Here is a 20532-nt window from a genome sequence, read left to right as displayed (position 1 = left end):
TGTTTATGACTAATTAGTGTAGATAGGAACAAAAATGTTAACAAGGAGCACAGCAGCCAAAGCCTGCCTGCCTCCAGCCAGTCGGCCGAGTTGGCGGGTGCTTCCAGGCCAGAAGCATCTGTAATGAGATTGTGTTTGATTCAGAGACCATTTTCTGTGTGGCTCTTTAAGGGACAGGAAAGAGGAAAAGCAAAGCTATGAGGACCAGTCGGTCGCCCTTTCCCAGGTCTGACTGGCACTCTTACTCCCATGCTAGGAGCTGCAGTCAGCAAGGGTGTGCTGGGCCCCACGTCCGGCGTGCCTCAGGGCCAGCGCAGGACAAAGGCACAGAACACCTGAGTGCCAACTGGCCCTGGTCCGTCCCGGGGATCCTGACCCAGCCGCCTCCTAAACCCTCACCTGGCACCAACAACCAGCTTGTGCCCCCAACAGTGACCATCCCGTCACCCACAGTCCCACCGCAGCCCCCTCCAATCCTCATTCAGTGCAGTAAGCAGGGTGGAGGGCAGCCCTGGGTTGAAGCATCTGGACGTCCGCACTTGAGCGTTTGCCTGTAAGTGGTGGAGAGGATATGCCTCTGTGACACGGCCACAGCCCGGTCCGGAGAGGTGCTTAAGGCTTTCCTGGCCAGACCACGTGGGGAGTTTGCCCAAGTCCTGGTAGACCCAGAGTCAAGAAAGGCGAATACAGAAGAGAAGCTAACATTGACTGAGCCCCGTTCTAGTGCTAGCCACTGTGCTGTGGGGGTCACCCTGTCATCACCTGTGACCGGGAAGCCCGGGTCAGATGAGCAACCACAGGGGATGCTGGGGGTCAAACAACAGGGCCCCGGGCAAGGGCTGGGATGTGAAATAAAAATCTGTTTACCCCTCGCGTCCTTTTACAGTAGGGGAAAAAGATGGGGCACAAGTGACTAAAACCAGGGGTAAGAAGAGAGAATCACTATTGATCCTACACACGTTAAAAGGGTTATAAAACAATAATATTAACAACTGTATGCCAGTAAATTAGACGTCTTAGATGAGATGGACAAATTCGAAGAAATACACAAATTACCAGATCTGACTCAAGAAGACAGAGTATGTGAATAGACTTATAACTAGTGACGATATTGAATTAATAATTAAAATCACCCTATAGGGAGAAGCCAGATGGCTTCATTGGTGAATTCTGGCAAATATTAACAAAAGAAATAATACCAATCCTTTACAAACTGTTCACGAAAACAGAGGAGGAAAGAAATACCTCCCAATTCGTCTGATGAGGTCAGTGTTGTCCTTACATCCTGGCCGAAGACATCACAAGAAAAGAAAAGCACAGCCCCATATCTGCCATGAATATGGATACAAAAATCCTTAACAAAATATTAACAAAGCAGGATTTATACCCAAACATTGGAAAGCATTTGAAAATATCCAATACTCTTTCATAATAAAATATCTCCACAAACTACAAATGGAAGAGAAACTTCCTCAGTTTGACAAAGGGCATCTGGGTAAAACCTAGAGCTAACATAATACCTAATGGTGAAAGACTGATTAAAACTTTTTCCTCTAAGATGGAGAATGAGGACAGTATGCCCACTCTCATCACTTCTGTTCAACATTGTACTTGAGATTGCAGCCAATGCAACAAGGTAACCAATAAAATAAAGGCATCTCTATTGGAAAAAAGAGAAGTAAAACTCTTTGCTGTTATTTTTTTGTACAAAATTCTAAGAAATCCACCAAAAGTACTACTGAAACTAATAAGCAAATTTAGCCAGATCACAGGATACACAATTTCAAAAATCAACTATATTTCTATACACCATCAATTGTAGCTCTATAATAGCAATGAGTAGGAAAATTAAGAAAATAATTATATTCACAGTAGCATCAAAATGTGAAAAAAAGATAAGTTAAATTTAACAAAACAAGTACAAAACTTGCTGAGAGACTTAAAAGAAGATCTAGATACATGGAGAGACAGCCAATGTCCATGGATTGGAAGATTCAGTATTGTTAAATAGTTATTCTCCCCACATCAATCTTCAAACTCAACATGATCCATGCTCAAATCCCAGCAGGCTCTTTTTGCAGAAAATAAAAAGACAATCCTAAAATTTATATGAAACTGCAAAGGATCCAGAATGCCAAAACAATTTGGAGCAGAAAAACAAAGTTGTAAGACTTACATTTCCTAATTTCAACACTTACTACAAAGCCACAATAATCAAAACAGTGTGGAACTGGCATTAAGGATGGACTTAGAGATTAATGGAACAGAATTGAGAGCCCAGAAATAAATCCTTATATTTACAGTCAGCTGATTTTCAACAAAGGTACCAAGGCAGTTCAGTGGGGGAAATTATAGTCTTTTAACAAATAATGCTGGGAAAACTTGCCCATATGCAAGAAAGGTGTATATAGAACCTTTCCTCACACCATACACACAAAATAACTCAAAAAGTATCATAGACCTTGATGTGGTTTGGGCGTGTCCCCACCCAAATCTCAAATTGCAGCTCCTGTAATTCCCATCCGTCATGGGAGGGCCTGGTGGGAGGTAACTGAATCATGAGTGTGAGTCTTTCCCATGCTGTTCTTAAGACAGTGAATAAGTCTCACACGATCTGATACATGGGAGGTCCCTGAACGAGCTTTCTCGTCTGCTGCCATGTAAGGCATGTCTTTTGCCTTCTGCCATGATTGTGAGGCCGCCCCAGCCAAATAGAACTGAGTCCATTCAACCTCTTTCTCTTTATAAATGACCCAGTCTCAGGTATGTCTATATCAGCAGTGTGAAAATGGACTAATACAGACCGAAACATAATAGCTAAATCTCTACAACTTTTAGAAGAAAATATAGGAGACAAAATATTTGTGACCTTATATTAGACAAGAAATCTTAGATGCCACACCAAAACCACAATCCTGAAGTTATAAGTTATAATCAGAAAATTAACAGAGAATCAGTGCCAAGGGGATGGGCAAAGTAACCCTAACGGACATCATTAATACGTAGAAGCTGGGGGCACCCGCCTCCAACACAGGGACGTGCCCCCCACAGAGGTCAGAATCCTGTGTTCGGGGCCAAAACGTCCCCACTCTCAAGCAATGCTAGAGACACAAGCCAGATGTGGTCTCCCTGGGCTCTGCTTTTACCAGGTGCAATGCCGGCCACCCAGCCATTGAAACGTCTTCTCTTCAGACAGAGCACAGTGAAGTTACTGAGATAAGCACTTCCACAGCAATCTGTATGACGCAAGTCACCCCACGGTCTGGAGGTTCAGAGACAATCTCCAAGGCTGTTTCTTCGGATGGCTTATGTCTTCTATTTGGATTTGGATTTATTCCTTAAATCCATTTTTAAGGTCACTTTGGGGCCACTGTGTACAACATCCATGAGGTGGCTTGTCCCCTCCTCCTCCTAGGTGGACCCAGCCTGAGGCTGGCCAGAGTGTCCCCATCGAATGCCCCTCACAGGACCCAGCCTTTCTCCACATGGAGTTCCTCCAGCAGGTATGCCAGTGGCATAAAGCAGAGAGCTGAGTGACAGCTCAGACACGAAGGCTGCCCCCACATCTCTCAGGGCCTTTCTTCCCAGTCTCCCTGTCGGGTCCAGTGAACCTTGAGACACAGCACCTGGCACCGTGTCCAGGACCTCCCCCAGTCCCCCAAATGCACATAAAGGATTCTAGGACCTGTTGAGAGTTAGCGATAACTCAGCCTTCACACGTAACAGGAGTGATAACGGGGAGCGTCTGTGGTGAATCGGGGAGGCAGAAGCTTAGGTTTTTCCTACACCCAGCAAATGGCTGAGAGAAAATTCCAGAGTAGGCGTAACTTTGACTGGTGGAGCAGTGGGCCGTGCGTTTCTGATGGATAACAGCCGCAGCATCACCTACCCAGGGCAACGGCAGAGGAAGGGCTGGCTCTGCATCTCCTGGGACCACCGCGTGCTGGTGCAGAGGCTGCAGGGTGGAGCCCACAGTTCCCGTGTGTCCCTGTATGAGATGCGTGAGTGCTGCAGGCAGCATCCCCGGGGAGTGGGCTTGGCATGGGCCGCTCATCCGCTCACTGAGTCCCACAAAGGCTGCAGGCAGCACGGCCCTGAAATCAGTCCACTCTCCTAAAGGACTGCAGCCTTGCCTCCTGGGCGTTTTTGCTTCTCAGCTTTGTGTCACTGGAGGTAGCCAGTCAAGGATGGTCAGGCTGCAACGTGGAGACGTAGGCATGGGCTGTGTCAGACATTGCGGATTATGTCTCCTCCGTGCTCACAGAAGCTGGGTGTGGACGCCCCAGCAGTGTTTGCTGATAGCCAAAGTCAGAAACACCAGAGTCGCCAGCTGAACTGGTCCCAGGCTTCTTCTAATCAAGGAAGAGACAGACGACACCCCAAAGTGTCTGGGAGTGTGGATGGTGCCTGCCCTCCACGGCCTGACTCACTCAGCCCTCTGGCCCCCACAGAGTTCTGAGGTCCACCAAGAGCCACGTAGCTGCCCAGGGCCAGGAGTGGCTTTTTCTGGCCTCCTAGCAGGGGGATGCAGACTGTTCCTGAGCCACTCTGCCGCGAAGGGAGTGGAGCAGAGGCTGTAAGGTGGGGCCCAGGGGCACGCTTCCGGGGTGCCCTGCTGCCTTCCTGCTGAGCTGTTTCTGGCAGAGAGGGTGTTACAGAGCGAGGGAGGACACAGCTGCACTTCGTAAGCCCAGCAAGCACCGTCACCAGTTCCTTGTATCACGTGCAAGGGTTTGGAAACAGAAGCAAGCGCCACTTCTTTTAATTAAAAACAGAGATAAAAAGTTTTTAAATACATACGGCACACACTTAGGACCTGTTAAGATGAGGAATAAGTAAAGGAAAAAAGAAAAGATTAGGTGGAGGGAGAAAGAACATAGGCAGAGTGGGTGGGGAAAGGGAGATTAAAGAAAGAATGAGAGATTTCTAGAAACAGAGAAATTGAGTGAGGCGCAGCTGCTTTCAAGCAAGCATGAACAAGCGAGTCTTCGCAACTCTCACTCAGTGATGCCGGCCTCCCCATCCTTTGAAGGGTTTACACCAGGAGATGGTCACATATCCTTGGCAGACACCGCAGTTCCCCAGATTATCTGAGCTGTGGCCAAATTCAAATCCAACTAGCTTTTATCAAGCACCTCATATGCAAAGTTTCTAAAAGATAATTCTGCCTGGGCCAGCCCCTCGCAGATTCTGTCTGAGGAAGTCTAGGGTGGGAGGAGACATCATTCTTAGAAGTTCTGAAGTAGACTGTTCCGTGCACAAACTGAGGACCGCCTGGCAGTAAACTCACGTGTGCTGTCCGTTTGTGAGACCCAAAGCTGCTCTGTGAGGCAAGTGCCCTTGGGCAGATGGGAAACTGTTCCTCAGACTGAGAGACGAAGATGCCACATTGTAGACCAGGCAAGTCCAAGGCCTACAGCAGACGTGCTCAACTCCGGGGTTGAGCCGCACAAGACCTTTAGGGGAATCTAACCCTTCGGAATTCAATGGGAAAGTGTGTTTTTCTGAGAAGGGAGTCTGGGGCTTTTTCTTTTTTCTTTTTAAAATTTCTCTTATATACACATGTAAGTTCAGTAACTGTGTATACATCATGATACCATGACACCGTTCAGGATTTCAGTGCAGTCCCTTTTGCTTCCTCTTCCATTTTTGCTTTGTGATCCATCTTTCCCTCCACCATGCCAACCCCAACCCCTTCCAGGTCACCTGGGCTAACAACCAGTTGTATGCCCTCCATGTTTATAGAAACCATGTGCAGATACATAGTGGCTTGTCTAGAGAGCGAGCAGAGAGGCCTTCCAACACCGTAGGGGACAGCGTCATCTCACTGACACGTTTAGAATGTACGCTGACAATAAAAAGCAGGCCAACTTCTCGCCACTTTTACTATTGTTTTTCAATTCATTACAAGTTACCCCATTATGGTCAACACCTGGGAGAGACTGACCCACGTTCCCGCTTGGCATGCCACTCAAACATAAACACACACACACACAAATATAGACAAATATATTAGATTTTGTCATCCTATTTTTGTAAAACTATTTCTTACCCCTTTTTGTCAACTGACATGGTTCTAACTCATGCTTTTTAATGGGTGCTTAATAGTACATATCCATGTCGTGGATGTACTATTATTTTTCAACTGTTCTCCCATTGGTAGGATGTATATTGCTTGCAGTTCTTATTTTGTTTTTGTTCTAGAGTAATATTTTCTCCTGATGTAGAACACCGGGTTGACAGTGTTTTTCTTTTGTTCTCCCAGCACTTTAAACATTCCACTGTTTTCTGGTCTCTGAGGAGAAGTTAGTGGTTGTTCTATCATCGTTCCCTGTGCATTTTCCCCGGCTGCTTTCGAAATTTTCTCTTTACATTTTGTTTTCGGCTGTTGGACTATGATGAAGCTAGGTGTGCTTTTATTTTAGGTGTTAATTGACAAATAATAATAGTGTATATATATGGGGTCAATGTAATGTTTTGGTACATGTGTACATTGTGGAATGATCAAATCACACTAAATAGCATAGTCATCACCTCAAATATTTATCATTTCTTTGTGTTGAGAACATTTAAAATCCTCCCTTTTAGCTATTTTCAAATATGTAATACGTTATTGTCAACTCTGGCCACCATGCCGTGCAACAGAACACCAGAGCACATTCCCCCCGTCTAACTGAAACTTGGCACCGTTGACCACTATCTCCCCGTCCTCATCCACACTCTCCCCATGCCCAGCCCCACCCAGCCTCTGGTAACCACCAGTCTACTCTCTACTTCTATGAGTCTGACTTCTTAAAAATTCCACATGTAAGTACGATCACACGTATTTTCTCTCTCCATAGCTGGCTTATTTCACTTCACTTAACGTCCTCCAGATGTATTCGTGTTATTGCAAGTGACAGAATTTCCTGTTTTTAAGGCTAAATAGTGTTGCATTGTGTGTGTGCCACATTTTAAAAATCCATTCACCTGCTGACGGACACTGAGGTTGTCTCCACACCTTGGCTATTGTGGATAACGTGGCAGCGAACCTGGGAACGCAGCTGCCTCTTCCACAGATGATTTCAGTTCCTTTGGGTGTATACCCGGTAGTGCGGTTGCTGAAACAAATGATAAGCCTAGTTTTAGTTTTACTAACCTCCTACTGTTTTCCAAAATGGCTATGCTAACTTACAACACCACCAACACTGTGCCTTTTCTCCACATCTTAGCCAACACTTATCTTTTATCTTTTCTATCACAGCCAACCTAACAGGTACGAGATCTCTCACTGTGGTTTTCACTTGTGTTTCTCTAACGATTAGAAAGGTTGAGCATTTTTGCATTCATCTGTTGGCCAGTTATATGTCTTCTTTTGAGAAATGTCTATTCAAGTCCTTTGTCTGTTTTTAACAGGGTTTTTATTTTTGTTATTGAGTCCTTTATATATTTTTAAAAGTAGCCCCTTACACAATATATGACTTGCAAATATTTTTTCTCAGTCTGTGAGTTGCAGCTTCACTCTATTAATTGTTTTCTTTGTGGTGAAGATGCTTTTTAGTTTCATGTAATTCCATTTGTCTGTTTTTGCTTTTGTTGTCTGAGCCTTTGGGGTCATATCCAAGAAATAACTGCCCATATCAATGTCATGGAGATTTTTCCCTATATGTTCTTCTAGTAGTTGTATAGTTTCAGGTCTTCAACTTATGTCTTCAATCCATTTTGTGTTGATTCTTGTAAAGATGTGAGATACAGATTCACATGGATATACAGTTTTCTCAACACCATTTATTAAACAGACTGCCTTTCCCCATTGTGTGTTCTTGGCATCTTTGTTGAAAGAAAGTTACTTCTTTGTTTGTTGGACTGTTTTGTTTTGTTTTTTAAGCTATTGGTTTTTATATAGCTATTTTGTATCCAGACACCTAACCAAATTCTTCATTAATTTTAGTAGTTTGTTATTAGTATCTCTTGAGTTTTGCAGATATACATTCATGTCATCAGCACAAGAGGTAGTTTGATGTTTCCTTTTCCAATTGTATACCACATATTTCCTTTTGTTTTCTTATGCTGCATTCTCTATAATCTCCAACACAATGTTAAATAATAGTAATTAAGGCATCCCTGTCTAGCTCCTAAATTTAACTGAAAGGTTTGTTGGTTGGTTTTTATTACACTTAAGTAGTCTCGTTCTGTTCCCATTTTACTTAGTTATTTTTTCTAATTAGGAAAGGCTGTTAAGTTGTATTACATGTCTTTTCAACATATATTGATATGATTTAATTCTTTACAAATTGTTGATGTGATGGTTTTGTTGATAATCCATTATTGAACCACCCTAACCCATTCCCAGAATAAACCTAACTTGATCAGAGTATACGTGATCAGCAGCTTCTGAAGTGGCTTCTAATGATCCCACCTCCTGGTATTCGCTCCCTTTTGTTTCCTCCCCTTGTGCGTGGGCTGAGCCTAGTGACTTGCTTCTAACAAATAGATTATGACAGAAGTGATGAGTGTCACTTCTGAGATTAGGTTAGAAAAGACTGAGACTTCCATCTCTCTCCTGCTTACAGGTACACACTCTCAGTCTCAGCCTCTCCCGCCCTTTCATGTTGATGAAGCCGGCTGCTGTGCTGTGAGCCGCCTTAGGAGAAGCCTCCGGCAAACAGCCAGTGGGGACCGGCGGCCCTCAGGGGAACGGCCAGTGGGGACCGGCGGCCCTCAGGGGAACAGCCTTAGGGAACCCCCAACAACCCCTGCCAAGCCATGAGTGAGCTTGTAAGCAAGTTCTGCCCCAGTTGAGCCTTGAGATGACTGCAGTCTCAGCTGACACCTGACAGTCTTGAGAGAGACCCTGCACTGCAGAGCCCAGTTAAGGCCATGCCAAGGTTCCTGGCCCATAGAAACCAGGAGATAATCATCTCCTATTTAACCCACTAAGGTTTGGGGCAATTTGTCACACAACAATCATTAATACAGTATATTCTATTTTTGATGCAAGACTGAATTTTATTTTCGAATATCTTCTCTGGAAGCAATGCATCTGTATTCATAAAATAAAGTGGGGTATAGGAATGTTCTAGACTGTCTGCAGCAGACTTTCATATTGAACTAAATAATAAGCTCATAAAATTAAGTTGGAAAAATTTGAATAACATTGGACTTAAAATTCAGCTGAGGCCGCGCATGGTGGCTCATACCTGTAATCTCAGCACTTTGGGAGGCCAAAGTGGGAAGACTGTTTGAGCACAGGAGTTCAAAACCACCCTGGGCCATATAGTGAGACCCTGTCTCATAAAATAATTAAAAATTTTAATTATTGAATTAGAACAACATTAAAAATTTTTAAAAATTCAGCTGAGAAGACATCTAATCTTGATGTAATTTCTTCGCAACTCATAAGACCGCACAGGCTGGGTGAGGGTACTGAAGTCCTGAGGAGCAGGGTGGGGTCTACACCTGCAAACGGCTGTAACTTTCCCAGCAACCCACGGCTGCTATCCTGGGTTCCAGCCCAGAGCTTTGAGCAGCCCCTCTGTATCCGAGTCCCCTGAAAACTTGGATTCCAGGATCATGGTCATGAGACGAGGTAGAGCGTGCCACCCTAGAAGAACAGAATAGAGCTTGCTAGAACCTGCTGCTGAAATTCAGACAAGCCACTTTCTTCCAGACTTCAGTTTCCTGGTGTTCAAAAGGAAAAGGCTGGGTTTCTAAGATCCTGTCGTGCCTTAAGAGTCCCTGAATCTCTAAGATAATTAAACAGAAAAGAAGGGCCTCAAGGGGGGATATAACTGGTATTTTTGTCCCCGCCCAAATCTCATGTTGAAATGTAATCGCCAGTATTGAAGGCTGGGTCTGGTGGAGGTGACTGGACCCTGGGGGTGGATTTCTCGTGAATGGTTTAGCAGCACCTCGTGCTGTCCTCACGAGGGTGAGTTCTCACAGACCTGGCTGTTTTACGTGGGTGGCACCTCCCGCGCGCTTTCTCCTCCTTCACCTTCTGCCCCGATTGTGAGCCGCCGGAGGCCTCCCTGGAAGCTGTACAGTTGCCAGCACCATGGTGCCTATAAAGCCTGCAGAACCGTGAGTCAATTAAAACTCTTTTCCTTATAAATTACCCAGTCTCAAGTGTTTCTTTACAGCAAGGCAAGAATGACCTAAGACAAGGGTGGAACAATTGTGACCTATGCTGACATCTACTTGTCTATATAGTTTCCAGCGACGGACGCTTCAATATTGAAATTGAAGGTGCCCAGTTCACCATCAGAGTGATAATGGCCAGATACCAAGTGGTTCATATCCCAGGTCTGAGGCTGTGGCAGGAGATGGAGCTGGAACCTTTCACAGAGCAGTCCCCGCACCAAGGGTGTTCATCATGGCAACAGGAGTTCTTAGCAAGAGCTCAGCCGAGTCACCAGGTGCATTTCCTGAAGGTGGAAGCTCCGACAGTGGACATCTTGGTTCCCAGGATGCCCGCAATCCCCGGAAAGCCCTGGAAGAACCCTGGGGGTCCTGGCACACCCTCGAACGCTCTGGCACACCCTCGAACGCTCAGGGCCTTCGGTTCTTTATGTGTTTACTTATTTTTCTTTCAATGGTTTTAGCTCATTTTTCTATTCTTAACACAGTGAACTGGCATGAGGCACAAGTTAGGAGAACATTTGTTCTGAGAAGAGGTTGAAGCCCTTTCCCTCCCCCCACCCTGACCGAACCACACCATCTCCCTCCTTGTGATACCTTCCCCCGTAACAAGCCACCCGCCCCACCCCAAGATAAAGAGGTCACACTAAAGTTGGCCTGAAAAGGAAGGCTGAGCACCTTTTTAAAAAGCAACTGAACTGGAAAGTTCGGAAGAGACCGAGGCCACAATTTGCCACCCTTTCCCCCACGCATGGCAGCGTCACCCCGGCCCACAGCCCCGGGGCCCCGGTCTCCACACGTGACCTTGCTACATGAAAACCCGGATCAGGACCCGATCTTGGGAGCCCGGTCACGCCACCCCTGCCCATCAGGGATCTTTCACTTCAGCCCTGGGGTGTCCTCGGCCTGGTCTCTTCCCCTTTCACTGTCCTGCTTGCTTTTCCCTCATAATCCATTCAGTCCCCCAGGACGTTCCCCCGGGACGTTCCCCCAGGGTACTAATGAACCACGTTTGCAGGGTGACCTGTTCCACCAGGGAAGAGATGAAATACAGGCGAGTCACTGGAGGAAACCGTACTCCGCAAGGTTGCGAGGAGGGCTCCGTAGCCTGCGACAGGTGAGCCACAAGCACTCCCGACCTTCAGCTGCTGCATCTAGATCAGATGCGGCCACAGCTCTCACCGATGCGGTGATTCTCACCTGTACAGTTTTGGTACAGTAAGCAACTGTACTCCATTCACGAGTACTCAGTAGTCAACAAGCCTGTAAATTATGAGGCTTTTGTTTATAATTTACTATCAGTAAGTTATAAAGTTAAATTTTATGGTGACCAGGGATCTTGATGCGGCTGTGGATGATCTCTCGAAAGTAGAGAGCTGCTGTGCCCACTGCAGCCCCCAGCTCTGAGACCCCGGGCCTTGCAAGCCAGAGCAGCTGGCCGGGGATGAGTCATCCCTGGGTGCATTTGAATGGACCTGCATTCCCTATGGGGGCAGCCCAGTCTCCTCACCTGTGGCCAGGGACGCTGGCTCTTCCTCCCCTCGGGCACAGGAGGCCTGGAGGTGACACCGGCTCTTCCCTCCCCCGTCTCCGCCCCGCTGGTCACAGCTCCTCCCTGGCGGAATCCAGTCACAGTTCTCTCCTGCAGGAATAGTGTCACTATTTTTAAAAATTACACTTTCATTTAGCACAGCAATGAGAAAAACTTCTTTCTGCAGTTCGTGGATGTACAGAGAGCAACACACACGTTTAATCACCAAGAAACCACGTGGGTCTAATGATGGGAGATTGAGCGGTGCGGGCCAGGGTGGGGGCAGGTGGGTCTAATGGCGGCAGATTGAGCGGTGCGGGCCAGGGTGGGGGCAGGTGGGTCTAATGGCGGGAGATTGAGCGGTGTGGGCCAGGGTGGGGGCAGGTGGGTCTAATGGCGGCAGATTGAGCAGCACGGGCCAGGGTGGGGGCAGGTGAAGCTGATCTGCAGAGACAGGCATGCAGGGGGTATCCTGCGTCCTCTCTCAGAGCCCTGCCCCACAGCCCGGCATGGGAGGGCTTCCACCACCAGGGATGCTCAGTACCCAACACGTGTCTGCATGGCCGTCCCTCACTGCCAGGTTGTCACCCCCATGGGGAGCCCAGCAACCCACTGCCCCTCAGCCCTAGGGGTGAGGCAGCGACCCCCAGCACCCAGCAGCCCGCCTGACACACGTGCTCACACGGCTGCCCTGGGCATCACCCGGCACACAGCACCTGACACCTGGTACTCTGACACAGGTGCCCACACGGCCACCCTGAGCATCACCTGGCACACAGCACTCTGCGGCGTTTCTTGTCTGCTTGTTGCTGTTGTCTCTGCCCCAGTAGAACACGCGTCCCTGGAGCAGTGGGACGTTGCCTGTCTGCTCACTGTAGCTCTCGTGCAGCAGCCCACGCAGCCCCCGCGGGCGCCCAGTGCTCTTCAGTGAGTGACGGGAAGCTGGACGCTGGCCTGTCTTCAGGAGAGATGCTTCTGAATGTCTGCTCCATCCTTCTATTTTGGCTCAGACACACTTGCTGGTTGAAGGAAAATGACAGACAGAGCTCCAGCCACTGCCCAGGACTTGTCCCCATGCCCCAGGGTGTATTCTGAGCTCCAGCCTCTCAGGCTCACGTGTTGGCTGACACAAGTGGACATGGTCAGTCCAGGCAGCCAGCGGCCTGGGGTTCCACGGAAGGGCCCATGAAGCCCAGGTTAGAGGGGAACGGAGTTCTTAAGTCACCTCAGAGGAGGCAGGAGAAGGTGATTTTCAGAATAAGCTCCATGTAGTTCCACAGGGATGAGAAACTGAGGGTCTCCTAATCCCCAAATTTCTCCCATCTGTCTGGCTCTTACTCAGATATCCTTAGGGGACAGGGCACCCAACAAGCATCGTTCACCAGGAGAAGTGCATCCTTGTTCATGGCTAGCTGCAGCTGCCCTCCAACTCCCCCCTTTCATTCCCCAGCGCTTTAATCATGCAGGCCAGAGTCGGGTGTGGGGGTGCAGGATGGGGGCTGGGAGTGACTGGGCTCCAAGGAGCTCCCAGCCTGCAGCTGGAGTGACGCTGGGCAGACCCCACCCATGCCCAGGACAAACTGCACCAGCACAGACCAGACCTTCGAGTTCTTACGGTTTTAGGGTTCCTTTTTCTTGAAGGAATTTGTCATCACTCTGTGCCATGCGGCACGGTGCTTTTAATGCGCCTGGCAGGTAACTCCCTAAGAAGACACAGCTAAGACAAACCGGTTTCCCTGAGAAAGCCGTGGCACTGCAGCCTGCGCCCGAGCCTCCGTCAGCGCCACCTGGCATCTGCGCGAGACGCTGCCGCTGTGGAACAACCCACAGGTGTGGGCGCCTGGGAGGAGCCACGCATAGGCTGTGCGTGTGAGACGTGCACTTTACGAAAGCCACTTGTACTGATGTGGCCGTGTCGGGCCCTCTCCCCACCACGTGTTGAGATCCACGGCCTGGTGGACTGTGGCTCCTTCTGAGGCCACGACTCGGTGGCCCACAGACTTCAGCTCATGCACCTCCTGGTCTGCGTGTGCAGTTGGTGAGCATGGATGTGGGGCCCTGAGGAATGGGTCGAGGAAGATGCCCCGTTAACAAGTAGATTTACTCTCAATGACCCCAAATGGGTCCAGACCCTCAGTCCCCGGAGGCCCTTCCACAGCCCCTGGCCAAAGACCACAGGCCAACTTCAGACACCAGGGTGGACAGATTTGCAGGCGGCACCGGGAGGAGCTGGGTATCATAGCTTGGCAAAAACAGCCAAGCCAGAGTCACTAACACACCCGAGGGGTCAGCTGACCACGAGCTGGGAGAACAGGGATGAGGAAAGAGACTCGACGAAGGGTACTTTGGGGAGAATGGCCAACCCGCCTCACCTGCTTGGTAATTCTGCCCAGTTGGGCCTCGGCGGGTGTAGGGTGTTGGGCACATAGGGGTGTGGGGAGAAGTGGGGCAGCGAGGACTCAGGAAGGTCCCGTAGAGACTCCTCCCGCGCCAGACAACGCTCAGCCACCTTTGTTATGCAGCAACACAGAAGTCAGACTCAGACAGAAGGCCAGGTATTCGGAAGTTAAATAAAACTGCACACGCATGCAGCTTGTCTTAAGCTGAACAAATACCTGCAATTCATAAAACAGTCTAAAAGCCATGAGGCCCCTCAGTCAGTTCCCTGAGTAGTCAGTCACTGCAGTTCTGACCCCTGGGGACGCCGAGAAACAGAGCCTAGCCCTGGCTTCAAGGTGTTCTGGGCTCAGCTGGCAGATGGAGACGTGCAGACACCTTATTTCAGTCCCACAGAAGCTGCATGAGGAGGCCAGCGGTCCTCAAGAGACGACGCCATCGAGTCTGCCTGCAGGGTCAGGACGTCTCCGAGAGGACTGACACGGAGCAGGTGCTGTGCGTCCACAGGTGGGCGATGGGTGCGGAAATCCCAGCAGGGAGGGGCAGAGAGCACCCCAGATGTGCGAGGCCGGGCGGCTGGCGGGGGTGTAGGAGCAGCAGAAGGCAATGACCACCTCGAACTTCCACCTCGAGTTAGAGAACCGTCTGGTGAAGTTCTCAACAGAAACAGTTCCCTCCGGGAGAAGCGTCGAGGCCTGTCGGTACCACGCGGCGTCTCCGTGAGCCCCTGGACAACTTGGTGCCTTTCTGGTGTGAGCTCACAGATGAGCAACTGGGATGCTTTGCCTTCTAGTCATTCCTGACGATGACCAGGGAGAGGAAGGAGGGACCCTGATGATAAACACAGAGGCAGGAAGAGGGGGCGCGTGATGGGACCCTGGGGCCTGAAGCTTGGCGCCACTCCGCTGTCAGGCCACGGGCAAGATATTGCCTCTACCTCAGTGTTCCAGTCCGCAAAACAGGCGCAAGGTATCAACTACCTCCTGGCACCTGCCCGGCCAGACTCATGGAACAGAATATAGTTCAGAAAAAAAACCTCAATGCGTGTATGAGCTGCTGGTATGTGGCAAAGGCAGCACCTTAAGTCAGTGTTGAAAAGACGAATTATTGGTAGCGAGGTTCAAACACTAGGTGACCACCTTCAGTGAGATCACACCTCACCCCAGCCCCCAGCAGGACCCTACAGGGCCACGGTGTGAACGCCAGGGAGAAAACCGCAGAACGCAGCGCGCGTGGGGCCCCCAGGACCCAGCCTGGGGAAGCCCTTCCACATCCCGCCACAAAGCCCAGAAGCTGCACAACAGATGAAAAGTTTTTACCCGAAATATGTTTTCATGGTCAAAACACCTACAACAAAACAAAGTTGAAAGACAAATGACACCGGGGGAAAATATGCAAGCAATTCCTGTCTCAGACGGAGAGCTAATCTTTATTGCCAAGGAACTCTAACAGATCAACGAACAAACTGTTCACCAAAAAATGAATCAAAATGACCCCTTATCATAAGAGATGCTCAAAGTCATTCATCAAAAGGTAAATTACAGATTAAAACTTCACTGAGATACCAGTTCTCATACCTCTGCTTGGGGAAAGCCAAACTTGCCGGCTGCTGGTGGGAGCACGGAACGGCACAAGCTTCAGTGGAGGGGAGCTCACAGCATTTAGCAAAATTGCAAGTGCATCTGGCTCTGATCCAGCAATTCTAAGAATTTACCAAATCAATGTAAAAATAATATTTTTAAAAGTATGTGTCTTCGGCTGGAAGCAGAGGCTCATGCCTGTAATCCCAGCACTTTGGGAGGCCGAGGCGGGCGGATCACGAGGTCAGGAGATCGAGACCATCCTGGCTAACACGGTGAAACCCTGTCTCTATTAAAAAAATACAAAAAAACTAGCCGGGCGAGGTGGCGGCGCCTGTAGTCCCAGCTACTCAGGAGGCTGAGGCAGGAGAATGGCGGGAACCCGGGAGGCGGAGCTTGCAGTGAGCTGAGATCCGGCCACTGCACTCCAGCACGGGCGGCAGAGCAAGACTCCGTCTCAAAAAAAAAAAAAAAAAAAAAAAAAAATACAAAAAAATTAGCCGAGTGTGGTGGCAGGCACCTGCAGTCCCAACTACTCAGGAGGTCGAGGCAGGAGAATGGTGTGAACCCAGGAGGCGGAGCTTGCAGTGAGCCGAGATCGCACCACTGCACTCCAGCCTGGGTGACAGAGCGAGACTCCGTCTCAAAAAAAAAAAAAAAAGTATGTGTCTTCAATGCTACTTACGTCCTAAATGCACATCAAGCAGAGGACCGGTCAAATGTCACAGCAGGTGCATACAATAGAATACTATGAGATGTAAAAGAGAACACGAAGCTCTCTTTGTAGTCATATGAAAAGATTTCTAAGAAATAATATTAAATTAAACATAAATACGCAACCCTCAAGTGTGGGCTGTTTGTAGACTGACTTCCTTCCCAAAAGTATGGAGAGGGAAGGAAAGGGTTCACATCACCTCGGGGAGACCTGACCGACTCACCCCAGCCGGGTGGCCGAGGCCCGTGTCCACAGCGAGCGTCCGTGCCGGTGTGTGAGTCCCTCACGTGATGGGGTGAGCAGAGCACTTCACCTCTGGGGTCATCCTCCCCAAGCCCCAAACCCCAGTTTTACCACGAGAAACACATCAGAACAATTCCAGTAGAGAGGCAGTCGACAAAACACCCACCCAGGCCTCCTGAAAACCGTCCCAGTCACCGAAAGCTGGTCTGAGAACTGCTCGGCCCAGAGAGGCCTATGGAGACAGGAACAAAATGTCACGTGGGACCCTGGATGGGTCCTGGGACAGAGAAAGCGCGTTTAGGGGAAACTAAGGACATGAATAAACTAGACTTTAGCTAACAATGATGTGTCAACATGGGGTCGTTAACTGTAACAATGCGTCGTTCTAACATGCGCTGTCAGTAGGGAGAAACTGGACGTGGGTATGTGGGAGCTCTCTCTACAATCCCTCAATTTTCTGTAGACCTAACACTGCCCTAAAAATAAAGTCTATTATAAAAATGAAAGAAAATTTAAACATTTTAAAGTAACAAGCAGAAAAGCGTCGTAGCATCCTGCCATTTGTACAAAAGTCCGGGGAATGTGTGTTTGTGTTGAACGGCATGGTGCATTCGAGGACCTCTGGGAAGTCTCCTGAGAACCAGTCACAACGGCTGCCTCTTGTGAGAGGCAGGACTGAGCAGATGGGAGAGGAGGTGGGAGGAGTGAAGATTTTGTAACACATTTTGAAGTTGGAAATGCGTAAACCCATTATTTAAAATGCTTAAATAAGGGAGGAGCAAGGGCTCGCCTCACAGGACCTCTCGAGGTGAGTAAAGCAACGATTGTGAAGTCCCCGGAAGGAGGCCTCCCAGTGACGGTGAACCCCACCTACAGGATCCGCACGGGAAACAGCCACCCTTCGTCCCGGCCGGCCCCGGCCCCAGGCGTGGTGGAGATCAGCGCTCACTCCCCTGTTGCTGCAAAACCTCAGTGGTTTCAAACAACAGCAACTTCTTTTTCTCAGGAAGCTGCCTCTGGGCGGCACCCCTGGGGTTGCCTCGGCTCCACTCCACTGCAGCCGTGCCGGACACTTGTCTGAAGCTTTAGCAGCCCCGGCCAGAGTCCATGCTCCTTTGGACACAGGTCCAGGAGCCCAGTGTCTGGGAAGCCCCGTCAAGAAGCTCGGTGAGAGGTCTGAGAGGCAACAGGCGGGACCCACGGACACCAGTGTGAATGTCCCGTTCCTCTCACTCTGTCTGGCGCTGGGATCCCGTAAACCTACAGCACATCCCACTGCAAATGTGAGGCCCCACGGGGACTCCTGAGCAGCACCAGGGAACAGTCAGCCCACAGGGCGTCAGTGCCCTCCCCCATCCCTTCCCGGCTCCAGGATCTGCCCCTTTCTCACTCAGACTCCTCTTCCTACGGCAGGTCTTGCAGGGCTGATGGCGAATCAGAGAGAACGACCTGCCGGCCCAGCTCAGCGGTGTGAGGTCCTCTCCCGGTGCCGGTGCCCAGACGCCCGGGTGGAGTCTGCAGAACAACCAGCACCGTGTTATGCTTTTGAGTGACTGGTACGTAGCAGGAATTCAACAAATACGAATCAGATGAACGAGTGTTTCACAGCGTTGTTCTGGAACCCCCTGGAAAGGGCTCCAGGTCCCTGTGATCTCAAGGGTGCGTCCTGTAGGGGACACCCCTTTACGAGAAAAACTTGGGACTGTAACGTCCCCCCTCCCAAACTGGGAAGGGTCAAAAGAGCAAAGAATGACCCAGAAGAGTCCACGGTGTCTGACGAGTCGACGTGTTGCTCAGGATTTACCCAGCGCCCTGCCGCACGGTGGCAGGACAGCTCTGAGACCTGCACCTCCTCCTTTCTCTAAACTGTTTTAAGTTGATTTTCTGGCTTTGCCTCCCGTGTGTGTGATGCGACTGTTTCCTCGGTGGGTTCTCAGATCCTCTCCGGGATCTTTGGGTTCTCAGGGACACCTGCTCCTGGCCTGGGCACCAGGGCCTCGGCTCACCACCTGGCTTTCAGGCCCAGGCAGTGAACACAGGCCCTTAAGTAACCTGGTAGGGGACCCGCCACCCTAGGAATCCCACACCCCGCCCTTCCAGGGTGGGAGGGCTCTGGGAGAGGACACCTGAGCTCTTGCACTCAGCCCCTCACGTGTGGTGCCTGCCTTTCATTGAACCTCTCAGTGCCCTGGGGTCAGTGTCTGCCTGGGGCCGCGAGGACAGCTGCAGGCTGTGGTCTGAACATGAACAGGACCAAGGGCCACACACAGGGACCTGGTCATGGCCGCTGCTGCTCAGGGAGGCCGGTGGAGTCCAAGCGTCTGTGCCCTGAGGGGCCGTTGCCTGCCTCTGGGAGCAGCGTCCTTTAGGCTGACTTTGTTGTCCCCAGGCACTTCCCGTAAGTGATGATGTCTGCTGTTGCTTGCTTTATCGATTTTCTTATTTTTGGACAAAATTAAAAGTACATTTAAATCAGTCCTCAGATATGGGGGGTTACTTAGCTGGCCTATGAAATCCAAAGCCAACAAGCTTGTTTCTGGATTTACGGTTGAAGCTTGTGCCAAAGAGAAGCCTCTGCACTGGGAGGGGAATGTCCATGCACAGCTGTCAGGCCGACTGTGCTACAAACCATGCACACTTCAAACCAGCACAAAGCCCCGCTGGGCTGCAGGCATCAATGACGAGCCAATATTTAACAAGGCGTCTGAATATCAGAAGGGTCTTCTCATTTATAACAGTAATGTAAATTTACAGACACTTGTAAGAATTGCAAATTGTCCAAAACCTGCTTATCCTTCAAAAAAGACAGTCTTCAGAATTCCATGAAAAAGTAATGTCTCCTCCATAATAAACACAAATATTTGAAACACGGAAACAAACAGGCTGTTTCATAGAAATAGATGCCCAGGCGTCCATCAGACCGAGGACAGTGGTCACTCAGAGAAGAGCAGGACGCTGGGAGAGCTGGCGACCCCCACGAGGCCAGAACGAGGCACGCTCTTTACGAACTCCCAAAGGGTAGATTCTGCTGTGGTGTGCCCTGGACTTAAGCCAGGATGATCCTCGACCTCCTAGGTAAACGATTAAACCCAAGCCCGCTGGTGCAAGGTGGGTCCTGACCTCTGACCCAGACACTCCACCATCCTCTCTGAGCTCCTTGAGGTGGGACATGTCCTCAGGGCCTGTCCAGACAGGGGTTGTGGCATCTGATGGCCATCAGCTTGTCCCAGAGACCAGGGGTCAGCCTCAGGTGCGAGCCCAGCTGAACAACAGAGGCCCTGAGCAGCGCCAGCCATGCCAGCCACGCCACTGTTCTTGTCCTCAGCTTATTTTCTGTGCAAAGGGAAAGGGGCTGTTGCAAGAAGTAGACCCTCCCTGGTCACGGTGCCCTACACTGCCCAAGCTCCCCAGGCTGACTGCCCCCCACAGTCGTGTGACTCCCCACTGGCCAGAGCTGCCTCCGCTGCCCCCAGCGTTCAGTGGGCCAGGGGCACAGGGCGAATGAATGAATGACTAATCCATTCAGAGAACCTGAGCAAATGCTGTGCAAGCTGCTGGCTTTGATAGGAAGTTGTCCTCACACGCAGGGAACCCTCTTACCGGCTGACAGGTGGACGACCTTCTCCCCTGGCAAATCCCCAGAGAAACAGACTCAGAACTTCCCTCAGGAGTGACAGCCCCGCATGTTCCCTGCGTGAAGGGACTGAAGGTTGAACCTCGCAGGTCACCAGGGGTCCCCTCTGTACCCAGGTCCATCGTCAGGGCTGGAGTCAAACCGGGCTCCACCTGCTGCAGGTGCAGGAAGCCAGGGGTTCAAGGACAAGGGTGTAGCCTGCGTCACCTGCCACACGCACGTATTTCCTACTGATGCCTGCACACTCCCGAGTTATGGTGACGTCTTTATAGCACTAAGCGCGTGGTAAAAATAAACCAACGCAGCCCATTCA

At 50.0% G+C, this 20532-nt stretch overlaps 1 long non-coding RNA gene across 1 annotated transcript; it reads right to left on the bottom strand.

The window, feature by feature from the left end:
- Nucleotides 1-2859: 2859 nt before the first annotated feature.
- LOC135967803 (uncharacterized) lies at nt 2860-13446 on the bottom strand. The gene is made up of 3 exons (XR_010582091.2): nt 12419-13446; nt 11630-11778; nt 2860-7100 (listed from the first exon to the last, which is right to left on the bottom strand). It is a non-coding gene; the product is annotated as an uncharacterized lncRNA (long non-coding RNA).
- Nucleotides 13447-20532: the final 7086 nt, after the last annotated feature.

The sequence above is a fragment of the Macaca fascicularis genome, chromosome 16 (genome assembly GCF_037993035.2).
Source record: "Macaca fascicularis isolate 582-1 chromosome 16, T2T-MFA8v1.1".
In the NCBI taxonomy this organism is placed as follows: Eukaryota; Metazoa; Chordata; class Mammalia; order Primates; family Cercopithecidae; genus Macaca; species Macaca fascicularis.
The sequence above is the reverse complement of the archived record's forward strand: the minus strand, read 5'-3'. Positions and strand labels throughout refer to the sequence as shown.